Source organism: Canis lupus, chromosome 8, assembly GCF_011100685.1.
Source record: "Canis lupus familiaris isolate Mischka breed German Shepherd chromosome 8, alternate assembly UU_Cfam_GSD_1.0, whole genome shotgun sequence".
Classification (NCBI taxonomy): domain Eukaryota; kingdom Metazoa; phylum Chordata; class Mammalia; order Carnivora; family Canidae; genus Canis; species Canis lupus.
The window spans coordinates 59521249-59548086 of NC_049229.1; the positions used below are offsets into that span (position 1 = coordinate 59521249).

Genomic DNA, 26838 nt, shown 5'->3' on the forward strand with positions numbered 1-26838 from the left:
CTTGATGAATATTTCTGAGTTCTTTTCATTGATTGATTATGCCTGAGGTGATAGCCTTGGTCTTTGGAGGTAAAACCAGAGCAACAATGTCTTCTATCCTAACTGTCGGCTGGCAGGGGGCTCGGTGGGTACCTGCCCTCAGCAAAGGTTTTCCAGAGCTCTGAGAATGTTCCTTTGATCAGATTCCTCTGCAAGGGAATAATGGAGCTTAAAACTTTTTTTTTTTTTTTTTTTAACAAAAGGGCATAAAAAGTGAATTTAAAAGCAAATGGGCCAAGGATTTTCCCTAGGAAGTCTTTCAATTTCACACATAGCAAATTCCTGTGGTATGGACCTATTAGAAATGCTTTTTTTAGTGTCTTTATGCATATTTATTATATTCCTCTACGGCTCTATTACTGCTTAATTTGACACCAAGCCTCCAAAGCCACATCTTCTTTCTTCTCAAACTGTTAAAAGGGGGCAAAATATTTTAATCATGAAGCTCTGTATAATTTAGAGATTATCTGCTGTCTGCATGAATTACAGCAATAATCAAAGGGAGGCTGGGGATTTATAAAACTAAGGCCCTAATTTCTTGACAGGTGTTCTGTTTGGTATGGAATTAACCTCTTTTCACATGTTCTATATACATAAGAGCAAATCATTAAGTATATCCTTGGTACACATTGACTAGAGACAGAATCCACTAGGTGAAAACTATCCTACCAAAGCCGTAAGCCAGGTTCCATTATTCACTGATGAGAGAAAAACAAATGATGGGAAATTCTATCAGCTACATGGTCTGAATGTGATTGAACAGCCCATCTGAAAGCCCTGGGGGACCAGGACTTTTGATCCAGCTATTGGTTACATTCTCCACTGCAGCCAAACCAAAGATTGGGGTTGGCTACTGGCACCTACACTACTTGCCAGTGTCCAACCAGTTTAGTGCAGTGATTAAAAGCACAGCATTCAGAATCAGACAGGACTGGGTTTGAATCCTAGAGCCACTACCTGCTAGCTGTGCGTCCTCTGGAAAGTTACCTAACCTCCCAGAAATTCAGTCTCCTCATTTCTATAATAGTGACATTCATCTCCTCCACTTACCGAGTGCTGTAAATGAGATAATGTATGGATAGTGCCCAGCACAGAACCTGTCAAATAGCAATCACTCAATTAATAGCACTTCTCTGGAAACCTGATTAGTATCTTGTTACCCATTCATTTTTTTGTTTGTTTGTTTGTTTAATCATTCAACAAACAGTTTTGAGCCAGCTACAAAGTACCAGGTAGTGACTATACACTGATGAATAAAATAAGCCTCCTCCCTATCTTCATGGAACCCACCATCAGAGAGAGACACGTATAATGAAGAAGTAAACAAATAAAGCTCTAAATTACGTAAAAGTTCATGAAGGGAAAGATAAGGTTAAGGGGAAGAAAATCATGGGGAAAAGGAAACATTTGGATAGAGTGCTGTGTCCTGGCAGGTAGCAGACAGGAAACTCAAGCAGAGCAGTTGAAGAAAGTTTAGAGAAAGGCTATTGGCCAAAAAAGTGTGAGGAGGGTTGGGAGAAGCTAACAAGGAGTGGTGAAATTCTTTGACAGGGAAAGCGAGAGGAAAACTGGCAATCTACCTTTTCCAACCTAACAGAGTAAGAGAAGGTAGCTGTCTGTGGTTGCAGGAAGCATCCTGTTGACAGGAACTCTCAGTAGAGGCACACAGAGCAACTCATCAGAGAGAGCCCAAAGAATAAGGACCTTGACCCATCTCTACCTCAAAACTCTGATCCCAAGAGGAAGCCTGTTGGTGCCTTCCAGAACACAGAATGGAGTAGAGAATGGTGGAAAGTGCGTCTGAGGAGCTTGGAAACTATTCAATGCAGGTAATCAAGAAAGGCTTCTCTGAGAAGGTGACCTGAAATGCGGGAAACAGGATTGCAAAGGAAGCAGCCAAGTCAAGTCTGGGAAGGATATTCACGGCAAAGGCAACCACACATGCAAAGGCCCTGAGGAGTGCGTGTCTGGTGGGTCCAGAGCCAGACAGAGGTCAGTGGGGCACAACCACAAGGGTAAAGGGAAGAAAAGAGTACAAAGAATTTAGACAAGTTCTCAAGGATCACTGACCTACCTGGGTCCTAGATCAAAACAGAGAGACTTTCCTTTGCACCAACTGAGTGCCAGCCCCTGGATTTTGGCCTCCCAACTAGTATAGGCTAAACATTTGATCTTACTATAAGTTAAAATCTTAGAAAGCCTCCTGGACTTCTATTCCCAAATACCATTCCACTCATCTGAAATACTGATTCCTCTTCTTTAGTCTATGCCCATTGTTGAATCCAAGATCAAGCTTAAAACATCTTCCTTGGAAAGCAAGGAAACCCAGAGAACTCTTACTAAAATATGCACCACCTTCTTCAGTGACAACTAGGGGAGTCGTGGTTCACCAGAGCTAGTGATAAATTATAGCTTCCTTCCAGTCCTACCATCTGAGCCCAGAGACTCCCCATGACAAGGGTGGTAAGGACAGTAGCACTTAGAATTTTGGTTCCAAGTATCTTCCATAATGACACAGACAGTCCATGAGATCTGTGCTTAGTAGCTGGAGGGTGAAGTCATTTTAAAAAGGCTCAAAAATAGAGTCACGTCAAAAGGCTAGACTGGGGTTGGTGGTTATGGTTAGTAGAGGATAAGAACCGGATGGGAAACTTTATCACCAGATGACTGAGCATGAACAACAGATGAGAAGTGGGATGATGGTTGTATATGTGGGATTCTTGGTTCTGATTCTTCATTCCCTTGTATTCTAGAATTACATATCAATGTCCTTTGTCATGTAACTTTACAGTAGCCCCCAAAGACTAGGCTGTGTACACTTCTCTGCCTCTTTGATGTTGGGCTCAGCTAGCCGAGGCTTTAAATGGATTTGTGTGGTTTGGCTCAATTTTCTATGGTCCTGTCATCTCCCAGAAGAATCCACGTGAGTAGATAAGAGCCTGACTGGAGCCTAGCATGGCTCTGCCAAATTCAGCCAAATTCAACCTAGATTGGCAAACTGCAGCTGATCCATAGACCCATGGGTTTATCATGCAACGTGAGCAGAGATATTCATTACTTGGCAAAAACTCATACTAGATTTCTAGCAAATGTGTGGGGACAGAGGCTAGAATTCATAAGCCAATATTATCAGGCTGCGATGGTTTCTAGCATACCTTTGTGTCAGGTAATGCATAGTTATCTCAGAAGATGACTGGCTACAACTTACCTGGGGCTTCATCTCTCTATTTTCAGGAAGTTCATGCAGGTAAGAGTCCTGATCTTCACCCAAAACAACTATTCCAAAGCCAGAGGGATTCTACTGGCATCAGTCATGCCATGCCATGCCATGAAATATTGATATCATGTTTCTCTTTTTCTTTGTTGTCCACAACATTAATTCCAAGACTTAGAAGTTTCAAGATCCTGCTCACCTCTTAGGAGGCCCTACATATCAGATCATTGCAGTATTTCTTTCCTTCTAATGCCTTTAACTCACCCCCATAGCCTCTGGGACTGACTATCTCTTTGACAGTCATATGGCTGTTGTTCCCCACCCCACCCCCTGGCTACATCTGGCCCACCCTTGACCACACTCCTTCAGACATGATCTCATCAGAAAGACTCCAGAAAATCTCCACTGGATGTTTGAAACAGTACCTAATGCCAAGGTAAAAATGTCGGTGCTTTTCTTCGAAACACCTGTAAAAGGAACAGGAAAAGGTTTAATTACCTAGTTCCTCCATTTGTCTACTGAACCCAAAATACAGATAGCAAAAGGAGCAACTCCTCATAGCTTCAGAAAGAACCCATTCTAATGTAGGGCTCACTGGTTCAAAGCCCTGCTATGTACCAAATACCGTCTGAGGGACTAGCAGGAGTATAAAGAATAAGAATAATTTTTTTGACCTCCAATTGTTCATGGATTTAAAAAAACAAAAAGGCTTAAGCAAATGCTGTTAATAAGAGCAATAATTCCTGACATCAAAAAGTAGCTCATGAACTGGCCACGCTCTTTTTATTAAAAAATAAAATAAAATATGTCATTAAATCCTTGCAGAATGGCTGTTATGGATCACATATTTGTGTCCCGCAGAATTCGTCTGTTGAAACCCTAACTTTCAATGTGGAAAGTATTTAGGGGTGGAGATTTGGGGAAAGAATTAGGGTTAGATTAGATCATGAGGGTGAGGCCCTCATGACGAGATTAGTGTTCTTAATGAAAGAGAACAAGACAAGATCTCTCTCTCTCTCTCCCTTCCTCCCTCCCATTTCTCCCTCACATCCTTTGTGTGTATATATGTGTGTGTGTGCGTGTCTATGTGTGTACCCAAGGAAGGCCATGTGAGGACATAGTCAAGAAGAGGGCCCTCCATCAAGAACATAATCGTGCTGGTACCCTGATCTCAGACTTTCAGCCTCCAGAACTGTGAGGAATACATGTCTATTGTTAAAGCCTCCAGTCTAGGGTATTCTATTATAGCAGCCCAAACTGACTAAGATGATACCCATTTTATTGGACAACAGAGGCTTGGAAGTCTATGGAACTCAGGTAAGATCACATCATCCACAAGTGGCACTTAGGCTGGATTCCTGACTCTGACCCTGAAGACCATGCACTTAACCACTGACCTTCTTCCCTCTCTGTGGTCACAATGCAGTAAGACAAGAGCACCAATAAAGGCATTTACCAAGCAAGATAGCCATGCAGTGGAGAAAGTGGTTCTCTTGGGAGAGTAGAGAACCATACTACAAAGATGACCAGGAGGACAGTATTGAAGAATGCATCAGATTATACACACAGAAATAAAAGGAAAAGGCATTTGGTCAAAGGAAAATATTTGCAAAGCCATAAAGTGTAAAACTTGCAGACCATTCAAGGAAATTACAAAGAAAGGTGCAAGGATATGGCAACAAACAGGAAAAGATGATTCAAAGCGGTAGGGAGGTAAGGTGGTGTCCAAAACTAAAAAGGACCCGGAAGCATCTTGAAAATTAAATAAATTCTTAGTGCCCTTATAGGAATCATTTTTTTCTTTTATTTTTCCCCTGATCTATCCTAGTTTGCATTTTTTGAAAATGAATCTCATTTTGCTCTTTATTACCCATATATTGAACCTGTCTATATCTCTTGGAATAAATTCTATCCATCATTCTTATTGGATTTATTCCAGCACCACCCCGGTTTGTATAATTTGCAAATTTCATTAACATTCTCTTTACTTTCTCTTTGAAACCATTAATAACATTGTTGCATATGATCAGGCTTAACACCAATCTCTTTGGCACCCCTACTAATCAACTACCTCTAGCTGGATGTCACACTATTCATCACAGTGCCTTGTTTACAGACCCCCTGAAAATTATCAATCCCTATGACAGTGTTCATATCCACGCCAGTGTCAATTAATTTCATAAGCAAAATTTCGTGACGTGGTATCAAATGCATTGCTAAAATCAAGATGTATTGCAGTGACTTTGTTCCCCTCCACTGTGAATTTTAAATAGCTTTCAGATCCGTCCTGCGTGATTTATTTGTGGCAACACCGAGCTGCTTATTCACTCATGATTCCATTACTTCTTAGATGTTCTGGGTATTTTTCTCCATACACTTAAACTTCCTAGAGGTAATCCCAGGGATCATTCCTCTTTTAAAACAGATAGGTGAACACATTTGTTGCTGGCCTGAACTTCTGTGATCTCTGCAAATATATCAAGTCGCTTAAAAAGCAATTCCTTTTTTCCTCGTCTGGCAGCTTTTATGAAGTAGCATGGTGTCTCCACTGGCTCTGAGCTATTGCCCCAGTAAGCTGGTATTAGACATCACCTGCTGGGTCAATGAGCATGTGTCACTGCTTACAGAGAAAAACATCATTGTTTCAGGGGCCCCTTCAGGTCCACCCTGCTTCTCCATTCTGGAATGTTATCATTACTCAGCCCTGCGCACAAATAATCTACACCATGAAACATACTCGGGCCAACGTGCCCCACTGCCAGCCAATGCCCCCCAGATGCTGTGGGCTTTAGGAAAACAAATAAATTCAAAGTACATAATTAGGACTATAAATCTGCTGTTTAAAAATCAGAGTGTATCCAAAAGCTGTGCCCTAGGAACTTTTGGCACATAGACCATCATGCATTGTGCTGCTTTTTCATTTGTTGCTGCCTATGACTCCTCACCTTCCCTCACTGTCGCTGACAAGGCTATTTGACAGACAGTACATCTAAGTACAAATAGTGACAGTTTCTATCCAAATGTCCCTTTTGTCTCAAAATAAGAAAAGAGAAAATAGGAGGGGAAAAGCTCACCAAAGGAGAGAAAAGGAGGGGCCATTGGTTGGACACTCTTGTGGAAAGAAGAGTTTTACCATGAATTACAACAAAATTCAAGTGGATTTTGTAGGCTTCTTCAGAGATTTCTGAATCATCATTCCTAAACTGTGTAGTTTGTATGTCCCAAGTACTCTCAGGACCACTTTGCTGCTGACTCATCCTGGTAGGCACAAGAGGCAAGGTTTCCAATACACACAGCCTTTATTGCTAAGCCTCAGGCTGCAACAGGCATTTGGTCACAGTTGGTCTAATGCTTTCCTGAATAAGGTTGGCTTCCCTCGAATACTCAATTTAGAGCTATAGGGCCTCGGCCTATCACTAGAAGGCTCTGAGGTGAGTGAAATGTGTGCCTTTAAAAGAAGAGTATATATTCAGACATGTAAGCTTGAGCTCCTGGACACCCTGAAGGTCTACCCTAGAACACTCCCCACACATTAACTGCTCTCATCCCAGACCCCACCACAAGGTAAAACCACAAATCACATCACCTCATATTCCTCCATAAATTCATTTATTAGCTACGTATCAAACATTTGTCATGTCATGGCTCTTGACACTAGGGTGCCCCAATAACGAAGATGGTTCAGATTCTACCCTTTGGAAAGTAAAAGTGTGGGAAGAGGAGGTCATAGGATGTATACGCAAATTGAGGGAAAATGTGCAAGACCAAACAGAGGGTAATAAGGATTGCAAACATGAGATTATGAGAATTCAGGGGTTAAAGAAACCACAACCGGTTTGGGGAAATCCAGAAAGGCTTCACAAAGGAGGTAGGATTTAAAGGACCACTCAGTGCCTTGAGACAGGAAGGCTTTGCATATGGAGGAACACTGGTCTATGTTGAATCTGGGTCCACACAGAGGTCAATAAGCAAGCAGACGTGATGACAGAACATTCACGAATATAAATGGGTGACATTATAGACAAAGGCCTTGAATGTCAAACTGAGTTTCACAGAATTGGGAGAAATGACTCCAAGGAAGCATAATTTATTCACACCACCTCTGTCATTAGTGTTGGTCTACTGATTGATGTTTCCAAATCCTGTGTACACCGTGCTCTTTATGCCCTTCATGTAATTTATGGTGTTCCATCACATGAAATGTCCCACAAGGGAGCCTATACAAAGGCAGGTCATATGAAGTCAGCCTTCAGCTGTACTCAGAGTCAACCGGGGAGGAAAGGTTTAACTCAATTAATTCTACATGGGCCAAGTTGAACCCCAGGGAACTCACATCTTTTACTGAAATTCTCCTCCCCTGGCTCTCCTCCAGTCTCCAGAATCACCCTTCTCTGTCTCCTTCCTTGTTTCTTATACCTCTGCCTGCTTTTATAGTAGACTTTGGTCTATTCCAGAACTCTGCCCCTTTGCCCCCTTCTCTTTTTTTTTTTACTTTAAAACTGGCTCTGAGTGGGGAGAAATATCTTAGGTTATTATACCACCCAGATTGTGTTAAGACAGGTGCAGCATCCAAATTGACCCTAGATACATGGTTCAAGAATATGAAGCTGAGAAATTAACATCAAAACTTATCATTGAAACAATGAAACTTCTGGATCCCATAGAAAAATCATCTAAACCAGTTCTGTAGGAGGTATTCCCCTACTTTCTCAGCTATATAAGACCACCACAGGAGAAAAACCCCCTTCAGAGACAAGTTCACAATCAAAACTTGAAAATCACAGGGAGAAAAAAAAATCACAGGTATATACTATCCTAAAGAGAATGAGCAGCTGCAGTGAAAAGTAGAATTAGCATTCCTAGAACCAGAAATGCCTGCAATACCTAAATACTAAAATCTAGTATTCTTAAAATCATTAAAGAGAACAAAGGAATAGAAACATTAATGAAAGAATAGGACATTGGGTTTTAAAAAATGGATTTCAAAAAATCAAGTAAGATTAAAAAAATGAATGCACAGAGATTGACATACAAGATTCAATGGGCAAATTAAACAATAGATCAATGAACCAGAAAGAATAGCTAAGAAAACCATCCAGGATGTACACAAGCATATAGAGAGATAAACATTGTCAACAAGAGGTTCAAATATGTAGTGAATAGAATGAAACCATCTAGCATGTATCTAATAGGATAGACCAGAAAAGAAAATAAAGACAGGAGAAAGACATTTGAATTTCCTGGGATTGAAGAAAAATGTAAGTTCCCAGATTGAAAAATCAAAGTGAAGTCTAATCTTGATCAATAAAAACAATTAGAGAAAATTATTCCTTTTAAGCTAACATCGATCTAATAATAAAAAATTTCATTGTGTACAAGCCCACAAAAAGGGATCTTGACAAATTCCAAAGACTAAGTATCATACAGACCAAGGTCTCTATAGGTCCTTTAAAAACAAAGCAATAATTGGGACTTCATCAAGATTCAAAGCTTTTGCAAAGCAAAGGAAGCACTCAACAAAACAAAAAGGCAATCAAGGAATGGGAGAAGATATTTGCAAATGACATATTGGATAAAGGGCTAGTATCCAAAATCTATAAAGAATTCATCAGACTCAACACCCAAAAAATAAAAAATCCAGTTAAGAAATGGGCAAAAGACATGAAGAGACATTTCTTCAAAGAAGACATACAAATGGCCAACAGACACATGAAAAAAGCTCAACATCATCAGAGAAATACAAATCAAAACTACAATGAGAGCCCACTTCACACCTGACAAAATGGCTAAAATTAAACTCAGGAAACAACGTTGGTAAGGAAGCAGAGAAAGAGGAACTCTCTTGCACTGTTGGTGGGAATGCGAACTGGTGCAGCCACTCTGGAAAACAGTATGGAGGGTCCTCAAAAAGTTAAAAATATAGCTACCCTATGACCCAGCAATTGCACTACTGGGTATGTATCCAAATGATACAAATACAGTGATTCAAAGGGGCACCTGCACCTCAATGTTTTTAGCAGCAATGCCCACAATAGCCAAACTATGGAAAGAGCCTAGATGTCCTTTGACAGATGAATGGATAAAGAAAAGGTAGCATACATGTACAGTGGAATATTATTCAACCATCAAAAAGAATGAACTCTTGCTAGCTGCAACAATGTGGATTGAGCTAGAGTGTATTATGCTAAGCTAAATAAGCAAGTCAGAGAAAGACAAATACCATATGATTTCACTCATGTGGAATTTAAGAAACAAAACAGATGAATATAGGGGAATGGAAGGAAAAATAAAATAAGATGAAAATAGGCAAACCATAAAATACACTGAACTCTAGGAAACAAACTGAGGGTTGCTAGAAGGGAGGTCCGTGGCAGAGGGGCTAAACGGGTGATGGGCATTAAGGAGGGCACTTGATGTAATGAGCACAGGGTGTTATATGAAAATGATGAGTCACTAAATTCTACCACTGAAACTAATACTACATAGATGTGAACTAATTTGAACCTAAAGTCTTAGAAGTTTTAATAAATAAATAATAATTTTAAAATTAAAAACAAAAATAAAGCAATAACAAAGAAGTAGTCAAGGAATTTGGAATTTGTACCAAAAATTTTGGATGGCCATTGGAGGTATGAACAGGATGGTGACATACCAGATATTATGTTTTAGGAACATACCAGATATTATGTTTTAGGAAATTCTCTCCAGGTGTAGCATGGAAGATGGCCTTGAGAACAGGGCCTGATTGGAAGTAGGGAGAGATTCAAATAACAGTAAATAACTAGGACCAAGACAGGCACAGAAGGAACAGAGAGAGTGGGATGCAATTGAGAGGCATTTTAAGGGATAATAGGGGGACACCTGAGTGGCTCAGTGGTTGAGCATATGCCTTTGGTTCAGGTCATGATCCTGGGGTCCTGGGATCGAGTCCCACTTCAGGCTCCCTGCAGGGAGCCTGCTTCTCCTTCTGCCTATGTCTCTGCCTCTCTCTGTGTGTCTCTCATGAATAAATAAAATCTTAAAAAAAAAAAAAAGATGATAGGTTGGCTGGATGGGCAAGCAAAAGGGTCTATGACTCAGACTTCTGGTTGGGTGAATAATAGATTTGGGAGCCTTTCATGGAGGTGTCAACCAAAGAAAACAAAGAAACCAGTGGGACCCACCATGTCACCCCAGCTCAGGACACCACAAGATCCCACATCTCATGTTTCATGTAAGTGGTAACTAAAGCCCTGAGTACAGATGAGGTTACTGAGGAAAGTATATGGAGTAAGAGGAGAGAGGATCCAAGAGCAGTCTGAGAAACACCAGCATTTAGGATCTCAGCACTCTTCAAAGAATCCAGAAGGAATGACCACAAATACTTGAGGAAAACCAAGATTTCATAAGAGAAAAGAAGCACAAGTGTAAAGCCAATGATACAATCAGGGCCTATTCTCAAGTCACACAAACCAAGGAAAGAGTGTGTCCATTGGATTTCCAGTTGTGGGGGTTTTGCTGAATGTGGAAAGAAGAATCCTTAGCAAAATGTCAGGAATGGACATGGAAAGGGTGTGAACTGAGGAGTGGGTATAAGTTGGGGAAATGTAAATAATCATTGAGGTTCCTCTTCCCTGAGGCCTGGCTGGGCAGGCAAGGAGACAAGATTGTCGCCTGAGGGATACCTGACTCAAAAGAATGCTAAGCCTCTCAAATAGGTAAAACTGAATGTAGCAATTTGCTGGAAGGAAAATGAAGGAAGGAAGGAAGTTAGAGACAAATGGAGCTACACAGGGCAAGGTAGGGGGCCATGGATGCAGACTAACAAAAAAACAAAAAATGCAGAGGTGTAAGGAAACCAGAGAGAAGGAAACAAGCTAGACCACCCTGCCCTAAGTGTGGGCAGGGAGGGTGTCTTTTTTATGATAGTCATCTGTGACCAATAAAGAACAACCAGACCCCAAAAAAAAAGTAAGCCATTAAAGATCCTAGTCCTTATCCTAGTCCTTTACTCAATGGTGATACCAATACATATGTTAAAAGGATTTGGCTTCCTTGATTGGCTCTCAATGAAAGGCCAGCCCTACAAGCCCTCAGTGGCAACTCTCTGTAGGGACACCTCTCACACCTGAGAGCTTTCTCTGTATCTTTACTTCAACTTCTATCACTTTACTCAGCCTCCTTTGTCCCTGAGATTCAGTCTTCAACTCCATGAGACAAGAACCAAGCTCTCCCATATCAGAAGGAATTTTACCAAGATTTAATTCTTGGTAGAACTTTGTTTCTGCAGATACATTTGAATCTTTTAAGCTAACAGAAAACTTATTCTTCTTATGTTGGTTTTAAAAGTATATAAAAGTCACCCTATTCCAGTGTCTTCAAATATTTTCAACCTGGATGCCTTCAAGCATTTACTACTTAAGCTTCATTCCAATCTTCTAACCCTTGCTTTGGTCTTTGTGTTTCCAACAGAGCATCTGTAAAGCACTTAGGAAGTAGGATGCAGAATTCAAGCCAGAGAAAGGACAGTGGTGCTTCATTGTCTCTCATTCACTCCAATCAAGAAACAACTTCTCAGCCAATTAAATAAATTCCCCTAAAGCCCACCCCTCCTGATCACTGAGGGCACCGTAGGGCTATAGTATAAATTGCCCGCCTGATGCACTCAGTCACAGAATCCTTTGACAGGTAAATGTAGACACTCCATCCTTTACCTGAAGTTCTATCCATCAAGAGCAATGAAATAAATTCAATAAATGGCCACTCCTTAAAGTTCAGAGAATAGTTTTTGTTGTGTTGTGTTGTGTTGTGGCTTTGCTAGTTCATGTGGTAACAGAGTACTAGAACAAAGAGTTCACCTGCAGGATTGTGACTGAGTAATATTTTTTCATGACTACGATCAGGGTTTGGGGTGGAGATTTTAATGGGAAAAGCAGAAAAATACAGTATTAACAACCCTATTTAGAGTCAGGATTTATTTCACTGATTTGGATTTTCTGCCCTTTTTTGAAAAAAAAAAAATATATATATAAGTTGAAAACGTTTATCACCTGAGATGCACCATTTGGAAAAGAAAACAGGAGAACATATTTTTAAACCATAAATTTCTACCGTGTTCACCCCTCGCATAAATAAGCAGTCCCAGCCTTTGCAAGAAATATTAAAGTTCATTTAAATTGCAAATCTGACCTTATTAAAATGGCTTTCTCAAAGAGCCATAAACAAATAAAGTGCGTTAGTAATACTGCCAAACAACAGAATACATTCTCATCTAGTTCTGTAATTAAAGTTGAAAAATAGAATCTTCACAGTTCTGAATGACTCAGAGATGGAAGAAGAAACATGTGATGACAATCTTGAGGTGGGGAGAACATATCCATCTGGAGGGTCCTTTCAAAAACATCTCTGTATAATGATTCTGAAAGTCAATATAAGCTCTTATGGGCAGCTTGAAAACATTATTATATTGTTGCTAAGCTAATGTGCTTTTGAATACTTTTCTCCACAGCTACCACATCTCCCCTTAACATTAGAGACACAGCGATTAAGATTTACTATGTTTGGGGTAAGAATAAAAATGAACAATTAAGAATGAGCTTGTATCTGCAAAAGGCAAGGAAGAGCCAATAAATTTCAGAATTAAAAGCCAAACAGGCTGGGTTGGTTACTGGGTTTATGGAAAATCCATACCTGAAGGTATATTTAAATTAGTGGATTGTCAGCAAGCAAATGGTTTCCTTTTACTTAGAAAAATAATCCAAGGTGCAGTAGGCCACACAAATCAGATGGAGTTGAGGAAGAACTTAACTTGGTTCCAGCTGAGTTTAGCAACTATGAATTTATGGCTAAAAAAGTGCTTCCATGCAAATCCAGAGCAAAGTAATGAGAGGAATGTATATAAAATAAAATGAAGGCACAGGACAGACCACAAACTCTTAGAGTTCCTTATTGACTTAAAATGAGATCATTACTTAAAACATGCTAACTTCCTTAAATTTTGTTACGTTCTATCTAGATGTGATTTTTTTATTTATTCATTGATTCATTCAACAAATGTTTCTAGAATACCTACTCTGTGCCCAGCCACTGAGGATCTAACATTAACAAAACACACAAAAGTCCTGTCAGTGCAAAGGTGAGGACTTAATTTCATATAATCTGTTTAAGGAGGCAGGATGAATTTCACCTCGTTTTATAAACATTTCTATCAAAACTGATTAAAATAAGCTTTGACGCTTGTTTGCTTTTTCTTGAGCCTTTAAGAAGTGATGATGAGTATGTGTGTGTGTGTTTCTTTTTTTTTTTAATTTTTTATTTATTTATTAATGAGAGACAGAGAGAGAGAGAGAGAGAGGCAAAGACACAGGCAGAGGGAGATGCAGGCTCCATGCAGGGAGCCTGATGTGGGACTCGATCCTGAGACTCCAGGATCATGCCCTGGGCCGAAGGCAGGTGCTAAACCGCTGAGCCACCCAGGGATCCCCTGTGTGCGTGTTTCAAAGGCAATTTCATTTTGGATATTCTCTGAGATTTTAATAATTTCAAGCCCCTTTCATAGATAGCAGTTTGTACCTCAGACAAGCTGACATAGATCTCTTCATCACATTTCCACATGAGCCCTTGGTAAATAGACCTGCCCCCTAAAACTTGCCATTCACCAACTTCCTATGTTGTCCCAGAATATAAAGAAAACTTCACTAGTACATGAAGCCAAAGCAGCAGCAGCAAGTTCAAACTTTACAGCATGGCATCCTGAGTGGACTCAGATATGTCCCTCAGCCTCTCTGAGCCTCAGTCATCTTTTGTGAAGTGAGGAAATAAATTCTACTTCCTCTTATTATTCTGAAGACATGTGAGGTTGTGCAGAATAAAGCCCGTGTAAGCGCTGGTGTCTAGATGCTATGGCTGCGTCTATACACTTTTACAAACCACTACAGTTACAGCTGGGACTCGGCAATAACAGAGAGATTCTCGGGAGAAAAGCAGATAAGTTTTCTGACATGTGTAGTGTACCTGTAACACATGAGAAGACTCAAAGATGAATAACTCAAAGAAGTGGCTTAGAATTCAGGCTTATATAGTAGTTCCAACAAAGGATAATACACTTATGGAGAAACAGTAGGACAGAGGAAAATAATTTTAGGCTTCCATGCTGATAAGGAGCTAAAATTGTCTCCTATGATTAACTTTTGTTCTCCTTAATAGAGAAAGGAGGAGGGACACCTTGAAAAGTATGTCTTGCTTTTAGGCAAATGGAGGAAGATGGGGAGCTTTCCTTGTATCTGCTTCTTCTCAAATACCTTCAGCTCAAAATGATCCTTATACCAAAGTAAAATATTTTGGGGTGACATATTTTCTGGTTTCCTTCAAGGACAATGGCTCTCTGCAGACCACCCAACTGTTCGTACTCTGCTGCTAAGAGTAGCCTCAAATTAGGCTGAGGTTGGAACCAGGCCACCTGGCCAAACAAATACTAAGTGTAGGTGTCTGACGCTGACACACACAAAGATAAATCAACACTGAAATTCCCCCAAGGTTTTCAGAATATCTGCCTCCACCCGTGGGGAGTTGAAGTTTTATTCTTTAAGCCCACTCATTTCTATAATCAGATGTTAATTGAGCATCTTCCTTGAATCACAGTAGGGAGTTAGATTTTATAGGTGCCACAGGGACCCAACAAAGAGTTAATATATACTCATACATACCCAGCACAGTATGCATTCAATTATTTTTCTTCCCACATAATAAAAGATCTGAAGATCTGAATACAACAGACTGCTAAAACAGAAATAGGAGGAAAAAAAAAAAAGAGGCAAACCATCAGACTAATGGAGTTACTGAACTTAAGCATTTCATTTTGCTCTATATAAGCAATTCAGAGCAAGGAACGTGTTTTAGTTCTTGTCATTTTTTTCTCTCTGTAACACCAGGAGAGAAAGTTTCAAATGACTAATGACTAAAATAGCCCCAGATTTCTCATTCAGAAAGGACCATTTTCTATGTTTGAAATGTAATGAGAAAAATATCCATCAATGCTAAGCGCTTGAGTGTGGCTATTCCCAACTAATAAATCACAAACCTTGGTCAAACTGTTGATCCCAAGGCCTGACCTGAGAGATTGCCATGCTCCTCCCTTTCTCTGCTCTGTCCTCACTTCTCCACAGAGTCCCACGCCTAATGTGTGACTGTCACTGTGGGGGAGGTATGGATGTGAGCGGCCTCCATGCCCCATGCTCTCTGCTCTCACTCCGTATGTGACTCATGCTGCTGTTACTACATCACATTACTATCAAATTATAACCACTATCCCAATTTAACTGTCTTTTATCATCACTCACAACACCATCCTCTCAATCCAAACCAGTGATGTCAAGGCTCAAAGACACGGAAAGGTAATTCACTGTTAGAGATGGTCTACTAAGTTATCTGAACAGAATTCCAAGTGCTCTGGGTATTAGCATTAAAGTTAAGGGCTGTTGCCTCTGCTGTAGCCTGCGAAAAGGCTGTGGAAGAGTACACTGGGGTGAGAAAGAATGTGGGGAGGAAGGCAAGCCCTCCTTGGGCATCAGTAACCCCGAGGTAAACAGCCCATCGTCTCCACTCAGCCAATGCATGTGTCCTTCCTCCTACAAATTCCAGCTCAGGAAATAAAATCAAGAGAGTGGAACTGAGGAACAACAAGAGGCAAATTTGATTTAAGCTTCGATTTTCCATATAACACAGCTTGAAGATAACAAGCCATATGACCCCTTGAGGGGATAATAAAGAACGTGATATATTTCTCTGGAGACTTAGGAAGAGGCTCCCCCAGCACTGTATGTGGTTTTATTTTCTAGAAATCAGAAGAAAACACTCCTCCTCTCCACACCACTATTTTTCTGACTTAGGCAACACCCTAGAAATGTCCACTAGGCAATAGCTACAGGTCTGGCCTGAGGGCCGGCTGAGTCAGTGGGTATTTATCACTGACTGCATATATCATCAGGTGCCTTGCAAGATTGAATTTACAGAAGAAACTCAAACATTCTTCTCCCTAAGGAAGTTAAGTCAGGGTGGAGAAGTAGCATCTCCGTACACAAAATCAGAGACCAAAAGAGATGAGCACAGAATCCAGTACAAGGTGTATGTATGGTAGAAATAAAGGTAGTCAGGATAAAAGGAAGGCAGCAAGAAAGGCAACATGAAATGGGAAATTCTGGGCAAGTTCAGAAGAATGCATAGTTGGGACGCCTGGGTGTCTCAGTAGTTGAGTGTCTGCCTTTGGCTCAGGGCATGGTCCCAGGATCCTGGGATCAAGTCCCACATCAGGCTCCCTGTGAGGAGCCTGCCTCTCCCTCTGCCTATGTCTCTACCTCTCTATATGTGTCTCTCATGGATAAATATATAAAATCTGTAAAGAAGAAGAAGGAGGAGGAGGAGGAGGAGGAGGAGAAGGAGAAGAAGAAGAAGAAGAAGAAGAAGAAGAAGAAGAAGAAGAAGAAGAAGAAGAAGAAGAAGAAGAAGAAGGAGGAGGAGGAGGAGGAGGAGGAGGAGGAGGAGGAGGAGGAGGAGGAGGAGGAGGAGGAGAAGAGGAAGAAGAAGAATGCATGGTTCTACTGGTGCGGTTCCAGGCACTATCTGGGGGCATCCAAACTCCACACTGTAGAGTTGTGTCTTACCCACCATCACGTGGTGCTAGATTCAGATGTCCAGATTCCCGATGCCTGCTATCTGCCTTTCTAAATGTCTGTCCAAGACAATAAAATTCCTACCTACTCAAAAATCTCAGGGTGAGCAGAAATGGGCACATGCGACTGACTAATGGTGAGTGTGTATACTGGCACAATCTAGGGATTGGTGGGGATAATATGGCAGGATGTTTCCAAAGCCTCACATATATGCCTTCTTTGGCTCCAATAATTCTAATTGGAAGAATTTATAATTTATGCTAAGGAAAACATAAGGCTGTGCATAAAGATTTTAGCTATGTCTGTTTTTATACACATCACGAAAAGTTTGAAGAGACCTAAACAACCAAGACCAGCAAATCAGTTAAGGAAATTATGCTACATTGGTATGATGAGATACTGTTCAGCTATTAAAACTGAACCAGAGGGCAGCCCGGGTGGCTCAGCATTTTAGCGCCGCCTTCAGCCCAGGGCGTGATCCTGGAGACCTGGGATCGAGTCCCATGTCAGGCTCCCTGCATGGAGCCTGCTTCTCCCTCTGCCTGTGTCTCTGCCTCTCTCTCTCTCTGTATCTCTCATGAGTAAATAAATAAAATCTTTAAAAAAAAACTGAACCAGATAAATTCTATGTATGATATGATTCTAATTTTGTAAAAAAAAAAAAAAATGTATCACACACACACACACACACCAACCTATTATACATCCTTGTGTGTATGTCTATAATTATAGATATTATAAGATACTAAGGTGATTATCCGGATGGTGGGATTCAGAGGTGCATTTTATTCTTATTTTAACTATCTCCATTTTATAGTTTTTATATGACACACACATATGGCTTTGGATATTGGAAAAAAAAGTTTACCTTTTTATTTTTAAAAAATGTTAAAAAGAAAACTCTCCGAGGAAGTTAAACCATGAAACAAGACAAAGAGCCACAATGGTGGGCCCATCATAGGGTCTATGGGGGCCACAGGTTGATGTACGACTGTAATTCAAATCCATGCAAAAGTATGGCAGGAAAAAGAAATGCATGCTGATTCTCCATCGGTCAGCTTGGCCATCTTACCCAAGGCTCCCCTAAGGTGGCCAGGAAAATATAATGCATAACCACTCTAGCCCAGCAGACTGGACATACTTCAAGTGATTCCTGGTGACTCAAAGATGAGAACGGGCATGCGCAGTGGTTCCTGTCAGGTATGAAGGCAGCAAGGTGAGGTTTCTGTTCCCTGGCCTTTGAGAGCTCGAACTGCACCACTCAGTCTCTGTGTGAACAAATCGGGAGACGATAATGGGGAGGCCTCCTGGAACCCAGCTGGAGTCTTCTCAGTGGGATGAACCATGGGACACTGTTACCACACAACTTAATAACAGTTTTTAGGCAAATGACAGAAAGCTCATTGAAACCACATTACCCACTGAATAGGGGGAAAAAATAAAGCAGAGTTTATTAACTGGTGGAGAAAATGATTATAGGGTAAATAAAAATGACTCCAGGAAACAGAGATGAGGACGTATTAAGGAAGAAAGAAAGATATTCCACCGAAGAGGGTCTATGGAACGAGGTGGGGAAGGGGCAGGCCGCTACAGTGAAGCAGGGAGGCTAGGCCGGCTCGAAACACAAAGTGAAAATTCATTCGTGGTTTTCTTAACATAATAGCTGGCAAGATGGAAAATAAAATGGGGTTCACTCATGCACACGTTGTCCTAAAATGCAGAAATCAGAGTCCCAGAGTGGCCCAGAAGGGACATACCAAGGGATGGATGCCTTTATGAAGAATCTACTGGACAGCTGGAAGAGAGCATGAAGGGACTGCAAAGAGAAACCCAATAGCCTCTTGGAGCAATTTCTTACATGGCAGCTGCTGGGGAACCAGGGAAGGTAACCCACCACCCCATAGAGCCCATCTGTCCATCCATGGCTGTGAGAGCCAAGTGGTAGCTTCCTAGGTCAACCCTCATACATCCCTTCTCCAGTTCCAGAAGAAATTCTCTGGAGACAGACTGTGTCTAAAAGTCTATCAGAGACACTGACGCCACTCTGCCAAGCGCTTACTGCTTTGCACATGTGGGTGTGCCAACTTGTACTCCACAGGACACATCCCCAATCAAAGCAAGCACTTTATCTAAGATTTTGTTGGTGAAAGTAATAATTGTGCCTGAGCCACGGTTCCCACAACGTCTATCTCCTTTACTTGGAGAGGAGAATGTGGCCTTTCCTCACCTCCTGAGAAGGCCACAGCCCTGCCAGGTTGTGACTATATCTCACTCTATGGCAAGTGATGGGACCTACCCGCTACTAAAGCAAGACTCCAAACCAATGGCAGGGTGAGCCACGTGCAGAAGCGAGGCCCTACCTACAGGTCCTGTTGTGTCAGGATTCTCCCAGAAGCAGATGCTAGAATGAGATTCGATGTGCAGGGTGTTTACTGAGGAAATAAAGGCCAGTGAGGGGAAATGGAGAGGGAGCAAGCAGAGCTGGAAGCACCACCAGACCGCAGTGTCTGAAGACCACAGGGAAGGAGGCAGGTGTAAGTGAACTGTCCTCAGCTATCACACCGTCTGACAGAAGTTCCAACAGGCTCTGTGGGAGTCCTTAAGCCAAAGTCAATCATCAGAGGAGTCTTCCATCTTGCAAAAATGGGACTCCATCTGTGTGGTCTGGGACAGCCCAGGGAGATGACTGTGGAGGGAGCCTGTGGAGCCCATAAGCCACTGTGAGCCAGACTTTCTCCAGGACATCATTTACTCCCTGCCCCCTCAGGTCTTCAGTGTAACAGAGACCTTTGGTCTCTCGGTAGCAATGTCAACTCAAACTCTGTATCTAAGTGTCCTCAAAATGTGCCCTCTCCCCAGTGTACCGCCTGTTCTCAGCAAAAAGCTCTTTTTACAGGAAACATTGGAGAACCTTGGGCTGACTGTCAGTCAGTTACTAGGGAAAAGAAAAAAAAAAAAAAAGAATCTGTCTCTCATTTTCTTTTCATAAGGCCTCCAATCCTCTCTGATTAGGATCCCACCCTTATCCTCATTGAACTGTGATTACCTCCTGAAGCCACATCTTCAAATACAGTCACATTGGGGGTTAGGGCTTCAATAGATGAGTTGGAGAGAATAAAATTCAGATCATAGCAGGCCAACTTGTGCTAGGGACTGTGTGTGCCCCACAACCCACTCAGAATGATATCCTATTTGCTGCCAGGTGGTAAGTGAGCCAGCCCTAGAACCCCATCTTACTACCTGGTTGCTGGGACATTTCTGGCATCACCTGCATTGGTTTAGGTTTTCCAACAAGTGGGTGCCAAAAGAGGATTAGATACACAAGAGATTTATTGGGGAAAATGCCTGTGAGGAAAACAGGGCCCAGATGAGGTGGGGAAAGGCATCAGACCACGGTGCAGGTCTGGGCCCTGTGAGGGAGGGAGGGAAGAAGGGGGTTTCAGATGGAAATCTCAGACTGCAATGCAGTTCTAGAAAGTTTCAACCAGGCTGAAGAGGAGTCCTCAAATGATGAGCCAAAATAGCTTTCTGCGGAGCAATCATTGGCTAGAGCAGCCCATGGAAAACAAAGCTATGTATGAGGCCAGGAAAGGATCCAGAGCCAAAGCAATGAGCCAGTGACCTTCTCTGCAGCAAGGACTCTGAGTAGTATCTGTGCATGGTCACCAAACTTATCTACTCCAGAGATTTCTTAGAAAACATATTCAGGAACTAGCAGGAAACCAGGAACAACCAGAACTGAAAACCAAGCAAAACTGTACTTCCCACTGTTAGAGGGGCTGCTGAAAATATCTATCCCCTGTGGCAAACAGAATTCTATGACCCCCCCTGATCCCTGTCCTATGGACATGGTGAGATCCCTCCTGTGACTCTGTGACCTTAAATGGCAAAAAGAACTCCTGTAAATGTAATTAAGGTTGCCAATCAGTTGCCTTTTGGTTAATCAAAAAGTAGACCATCTGAGAAGGCCTAACCTAAGCATTTACTGGTGGGCCAGAGTTTTCTCCAGCTGGTAGTAGAAAGAGTCATCCACAGAGTCAAGGGGATTCAACTTGAGGGATCTTGCCGCCAGCTGAGATGAGGTGGGAGGGTATGTCAGAAGGCCCCAACAAGGAACTACAAGCAGCCCTATGACAGGGCAATCCTGTTGGCAGCCAGGCAAAGTGGCCCTCGGGGCTGCATCACAAGGAACAGAATTCTACCAGTGACCTCAGTGTGCTTGGAAGTCTATTCTTCCTCAGAGCCGCAGATGAGATTGCAGCCACCCGAGACACCTTGAGAATGGGACCCTGAGCAGAGAACCAATACAGTCATGCTGGGATTCTGAAACTGTGGGATAATAAATGGGTATTGTGTTAAGCCACTATGCATTTGGTGAATTGTTCCATAGTGAAAGAAAACCAATATACCCCTTCCTAAAACATACAAATTAGTTATGTGTGAATAATGGATGGATGGCTGGATGGATGGATGGATGGATGTTGGGTGGTTGGATGGACGGTTGGATGGGTGATGGCTGGCTGGCTGGCTGGATGAATGGATGAATGGATGGATGGTTGGATGGATGGCTGGATGGATGGATAGATGGTTGGATGCATAGATACATAATACTCATCACATGTTCTCAAAAGCTTGTGTCTTCAAACAAGCTGCTTAAGTTCACCCACAACCCAGTTTCCTTATGTGCAAAAAGTGAAGGTGAACAAAAATAAAAGATGGTTCATTTTGCTAATTAATCTCAAAGTTCCTTTCTGATTCTAAGATTACTAAAACTCTACTGTCATAATAACCTGCATAATTTGGCAGATCCCATTTTACTATTTTATTATTTACTAATCTCTGTTTACTAATGTTTCTTCATAACAATTTCAATTAAAACAGCTAACCTTTCTTAAGCCTATACATGCAGCAAGTGCATGTATCATTACATTTACTGCTCACCAAAATCCTAGAAAGTAGAAATCCTATGATATAGAATGAAGAAATCATCTTACAGATTTGTTTGTTCACGGTATTTATTGGGCACTTACTAGGTTTTGAACACCAATCTAGGCCCTCAGGATACAGTGGTAAATAAAGTTTTTAAAAAATCTTGCTGCTTTCATAAACTTCTAAAGGGAGAGCTAGACCCTAAATGAGTAAGCAAGTAAATATATATGATAGTTTCAAATTTGATAACTGCTAGGAGGGACATAAAGCAGGATAGGGGGTGACTGAGGTAGAGGGTAGCCACTTCAGGTTGAGGTCTGAATAACAAAAGGAGGTCCCATAACCCAAAGTTCTGAAGGAAGAGTACATTATGCTGAAGATACCACAGGGCAAAGCACAGAGACCTAAAGTAGAAAAGAGTTTGGCATAGTCACAAAAATAGAGGACAATTTGGAAACTGAGGGTTAAAGGAGCTGAGGAAGACCAGCTAGTAACTTAGAGAAGTGGGATTTGAATGCAGGTCTAGCATCTGAGCCTGGGATATTATCCACAATGCTTTTCAGCAGGTGTTGGCAAAGTGCAGCCCAGAACAGAGACCGTAAGGTCCACAAAGCCTCAGACATTTACTCTCTGTTCCTTTACAGAAAAGTTTGCAGAGCCTTTCTCTATGACCTATCATCATGTGTGCACCACTTAATTGGACGGGAGAGACTTGCCACAGTGGCAAGTGGCTCTTACTTTAAAGTCCAGGAAGGAGACTCGGGAGCCGGGATTTCCCACTGAGACAGCTTCCTGAAAGGCAAGAGTAGCTGAAGACCTGTGAACAATGGTCACGCACGCTTTTGCTCTATTTTGGGGGGCCACTTATGCTATTTCACTTGTCATTACCCAATCTCCAGCCCTGCTGTGGGGGGGGGGGGGGGTAGAAGGGAGAGAAGGAGGAGCAGAGAGCTAGAGACGAAAACACACAGGACAAGAAGAGACTTGCTCACACTTCAGCCATGGGGTGGGGGTGGGGGGGGCAGTTGAGACAAACTACTTAGGAGCTGGAGGAAGAGAGTTAAGAAATGCAGCCTTTTAAATGCAGTCCTCCAAGATTCCCTTAGAGATGAGGTGCAAGAGCAGCCCAGAAGGAATCACAGGGGTGTGAGGAACCGCAGCCTCATTACTTGCCTGCCTGCACAGCTATTCCAAACACCCTCAGCTCCACTTGCAAACCCCATCAGGGGAGGGACACCTGTTATTTTTTTCTTCCACCACCCCCTAGCTTAGCAGCCCAGCAGAGACCCAAATGGCTAGGCTGCTCCCTGTTTCTACCTTCTCACCTTGTAAACCCAGCACCTGACCTAGGATCTGCTCACTGGTAGGCACTCGATAAATATTAGCAGAATTAATAAATGAACACTGTGACAATTCAGTTGGATGTGTGAAAGTCAATGTCTGTTTAGATGGACGTTAAAGCCCCTAGCCCCAGACCCAGTGCATCCAAAAGGCTCAATACCTGTTCATTTGGTTTTGCCCTTCTCTTTCATCTGCAAAAGGAGCTGGATCAAATTGCCCCCCTCCTTGCCTAGCTGTTGCAATTTCACAAGCTTGTCATGCTAAACACCAAAATGCCATGGGAAAAGAATAGAGTCAAAAGCAGTTTCCTTGATAAATTACCCTGGGTGTTTCCTTCACAAGCTGTTGGCACATCACATAATCATGCATAGGAACAGACCCGAATTCTCTGCTGCCATTCTCAGATACAATGACTTATTTTCTGGAGAACACTGAAGAAGGAAAATGTGTCTTCCTTTTCCACAATTCCTCCTGGAAAACAGACATTCTCCATTTTAGTTGTTATTTCTTATTTTTAATGAAAAAGATTTTGAACACAATTGGTCAAGAATCTGTTAACTCACATGGCCTAATCTGAGCAATGTGGCTGAAAGAGTGAGTCCAGTCCCTGAAATATTCTGGAATCACTCCCATTCTTTACATGAATCCTCAGAACTTGTAGACCATGAAAAACTTCCTTCAAATCCCCCCTTTCCTTGCCCTTCCACTTCCTTCTCCAATTACAGCTGCTCCCACAACTGCACAGATGAGACTAGAGGTACCTGGGCTTTCCTTGTTTTAGAGGCCACAGAGAGGTCAAGACAATTAGTGGCATGCCTCCCTGCTAACCAGCTGTTAGACTTCAGCAAAACTAAGCAACTTCCCTAAGCCTCAGATGCCTCATCTGCAAAATGGCCCTGGCCATACCTGTTCCGCGAACCGCTGTGATGAATGGCTGTATTAATGAGGTATGTATGTAATGCACATGTTACCTTGCAGTCGCTAACTAGGGACTTAGGTCTTTGCAAATTATATTAATGCTATATAATTAGAAGCAGTCTCATATCATCTAATAATAAATGATCAATTGAGAGCTTTGCTATGTTCTAAGCACCATATGAGGTGTTTTCCCAATGTTCTCATGTTATCCTTGCAACCACTATGAAAGAACTTTTCTAATGTCCACTATATGGATGGAAGAAACTTGCCCAAGCTTCCTTTACAGGGGTGCAGCCAAGTTGGGATTTGAACCAGGCTGTCTGGCTTTGGAACCGGGACACTTGACCACTGCCTGGACAGCTCCCCTTTGAAATACCACTGTGGTTTTATAGTCCAGAGAGTCAAGCAGAGATGCAAACGACCAACCAGGAAGGGAAAGAATGTTCTAACAGTAATAACAGATTCTCTTTAATTTTTTACAGTCTTTTGCTCTGACTTCCAGGGAGGTTAACTGTTTTCCTTGGATAATATGGCCACACTTCCATAAATTTTCGTTAAATATTTGTTTTACATAAACAGAAAAAAACAGTAACACAAATTATTTTATATATTATAACATAATACAACTATGTAAAATCCAAACACTGAGAAACACCCCAAAATATTGATACTAATCATCTTTTTAAAGTGATCCCCACCCTACTTTCTATCTTTCTATATTTGCCAAATTGTCTATATTTTCTAATGCATCACTATTATGAAGGAAAAAATACCATTTCACGGAATGAACATTACACATTTTATTACTTGATTGCATGGAAACCAGCATATCTCTTATTATCTGAACTATCCACTGGAGGCCCATTGCACTTGTATAAATACTCCAAAGTTCCCTTAAACACCTAAAAAATTAACATCTTCTGTTTAAATTCAACAACCTCTACTCTTCCACTTTTCACATGTGCTAGTTTACGCCTGGCATTTAGAAACTGCCTAAAACCATTTCTGTGAACAGAATCTTGCCACAAAATTAAAGTTTATTTTCTCTCTGGTTTTGTTCCATCAGATTGCTTTGCCCTCTCTCGTCCAGGTGTTCTACAAAATTCTTGCATATGTTTACTAACCATTACCATTGTACTAAATACCATACAAGCATAGGACAGAAAGTAGAGACAAATAACTTTATTAAAGATCGTTCTTTATCAGACCTAAAAACTGGCCAACTCACCACACACACAAAGCTTTATTTTTTTTCCAAGATTTTATTTATTTGAGAGAGGGAGCACACTCACACAAGCAATGGGAAGGGCAGAGGGAGAAAGAGAAGTAGACTTCACGCTGAGCGAGGAGACCAATGTGGGACTCAATCCCAGGACCCCGGGATCACTACCTGAGTCAAAGACAGATGCTTAACCAACTGAGCCACCCAGGTGCCCCTCATACAAAGCTTTAAATAATCTTTTTTTTTTTTTAATGTGCCAAGCATAGTGCTAGGTACTTTTTCAGACAGTTAATATTCTGAGAAGCCTCTTGTGTTAGTCAGGGTTCTCCAGAAAACAAACAAGATCTATATAAAAATCTATAGACATATGTATATTGGGGGAGGATTGATATCAATGTTAAAGTATTGGCCCATGTAATTGTGGAGGTGCATGTCCAAAATCTACAGGGTAGGCTGGCAGGCTAGAAACCCAGTTGCAGCTCAGTTCAAAGGCCAATTGCTGGAAGAATTATTTCTCTCCTGGGGAGACCAGGCTTTGCTCTACTAAGGTCTGCAACTGATTGGATAAGATCCACTACATCATGAAGGATAATCCACTTTACTCAAAGCCTACCAATTTAAATGTTAATCTCCTTCAAAAAATACCTTCATAGAAGCGTCTAGAATATTTGACTAACAATCTAGGCACCATGGCCCAGCCAAGTTGACTCATAAAATCAACCACCATGAACCTGTGATACTAACCAAGATTAAGAAATGAGCTTCAGAGCATCTATAACTTTCCTTACTAAACACTATACAGTTGCCATTTGTTAATATTTTCAAAACCCCTGTGTAATCTGTTTTTACTTCTAGGAATAAGAATTCTGGACTATAATTTAAATATATGAAAAGGAAGCTGTCAACACTGAAATACAAAAAAAAAAAAAAATACCCTCATTAATTAGATTGACTCTGCCTAAGATTAGTCAGAGAAAAAGTCCTGAGCTACTGGATATTCAAAGACATGCAAGCTTATTAAGTACAACCATATATTGTAGCCAAAAATGGGATCAGGGCAAATTAGCAAGTCAATTTCCTTCTGGATTTGTTTTAATGATCAGATTTAAATGATGAGTAAACAACACATCAATGATTGATATAGAAATAGGTGTCAAATGGACGTTCAAAACTATGTTCTCAGGGGAAGTCAAACATGTGCTGTGTAGCCTGGCTTTCAATATTAATGAATGTAACCTTTCAAGCATATGTCTGACTTGGAGCACACCCTACACTGGTGGGGTCCAAATTATCAATATTCTTCTAAGTCTAACAATTTCACTAGGCATCTGGACTTTCTTTTTCTAAGCCACAAAACTTTCCGTTAGTGCAATTCCAGAGAAAAAGCCAGAAAATGTCTCTTGTCTTCCACAGTGAAGGATGCTCCTTTTAGTGTGGTCAATACAGTTCTTGAGGGGAGGAATATTTCAGAAGGACATATAAGCAAATGTCTAGCGCAGGAATAAATCCCCGCTGGATAAGAGGCCGAG

At 41.4% G+C, this 26838-nt stretch overlaps 1 long non-coding RNA gene across 1 annotated transcript; it reads left to right on the forward strand.

Annotated features, from left to right (window-relative positions):
* Positions 1-2817: 2817 nt before the first annotated feature.
* LOC111097239 lies at positions 2818-12011 on the forward strand. The gene is made up of 2 exons (XR_005362935.1): positions 2818-2962; positions 11705-12011. It is a non-coding gene; the product is annotated as an uncharacterized LOC111097239 (long non-coding RNA).
* The last annotated feature ends 14827 nt before the right edge of the window (positions 12012-26838 follow it).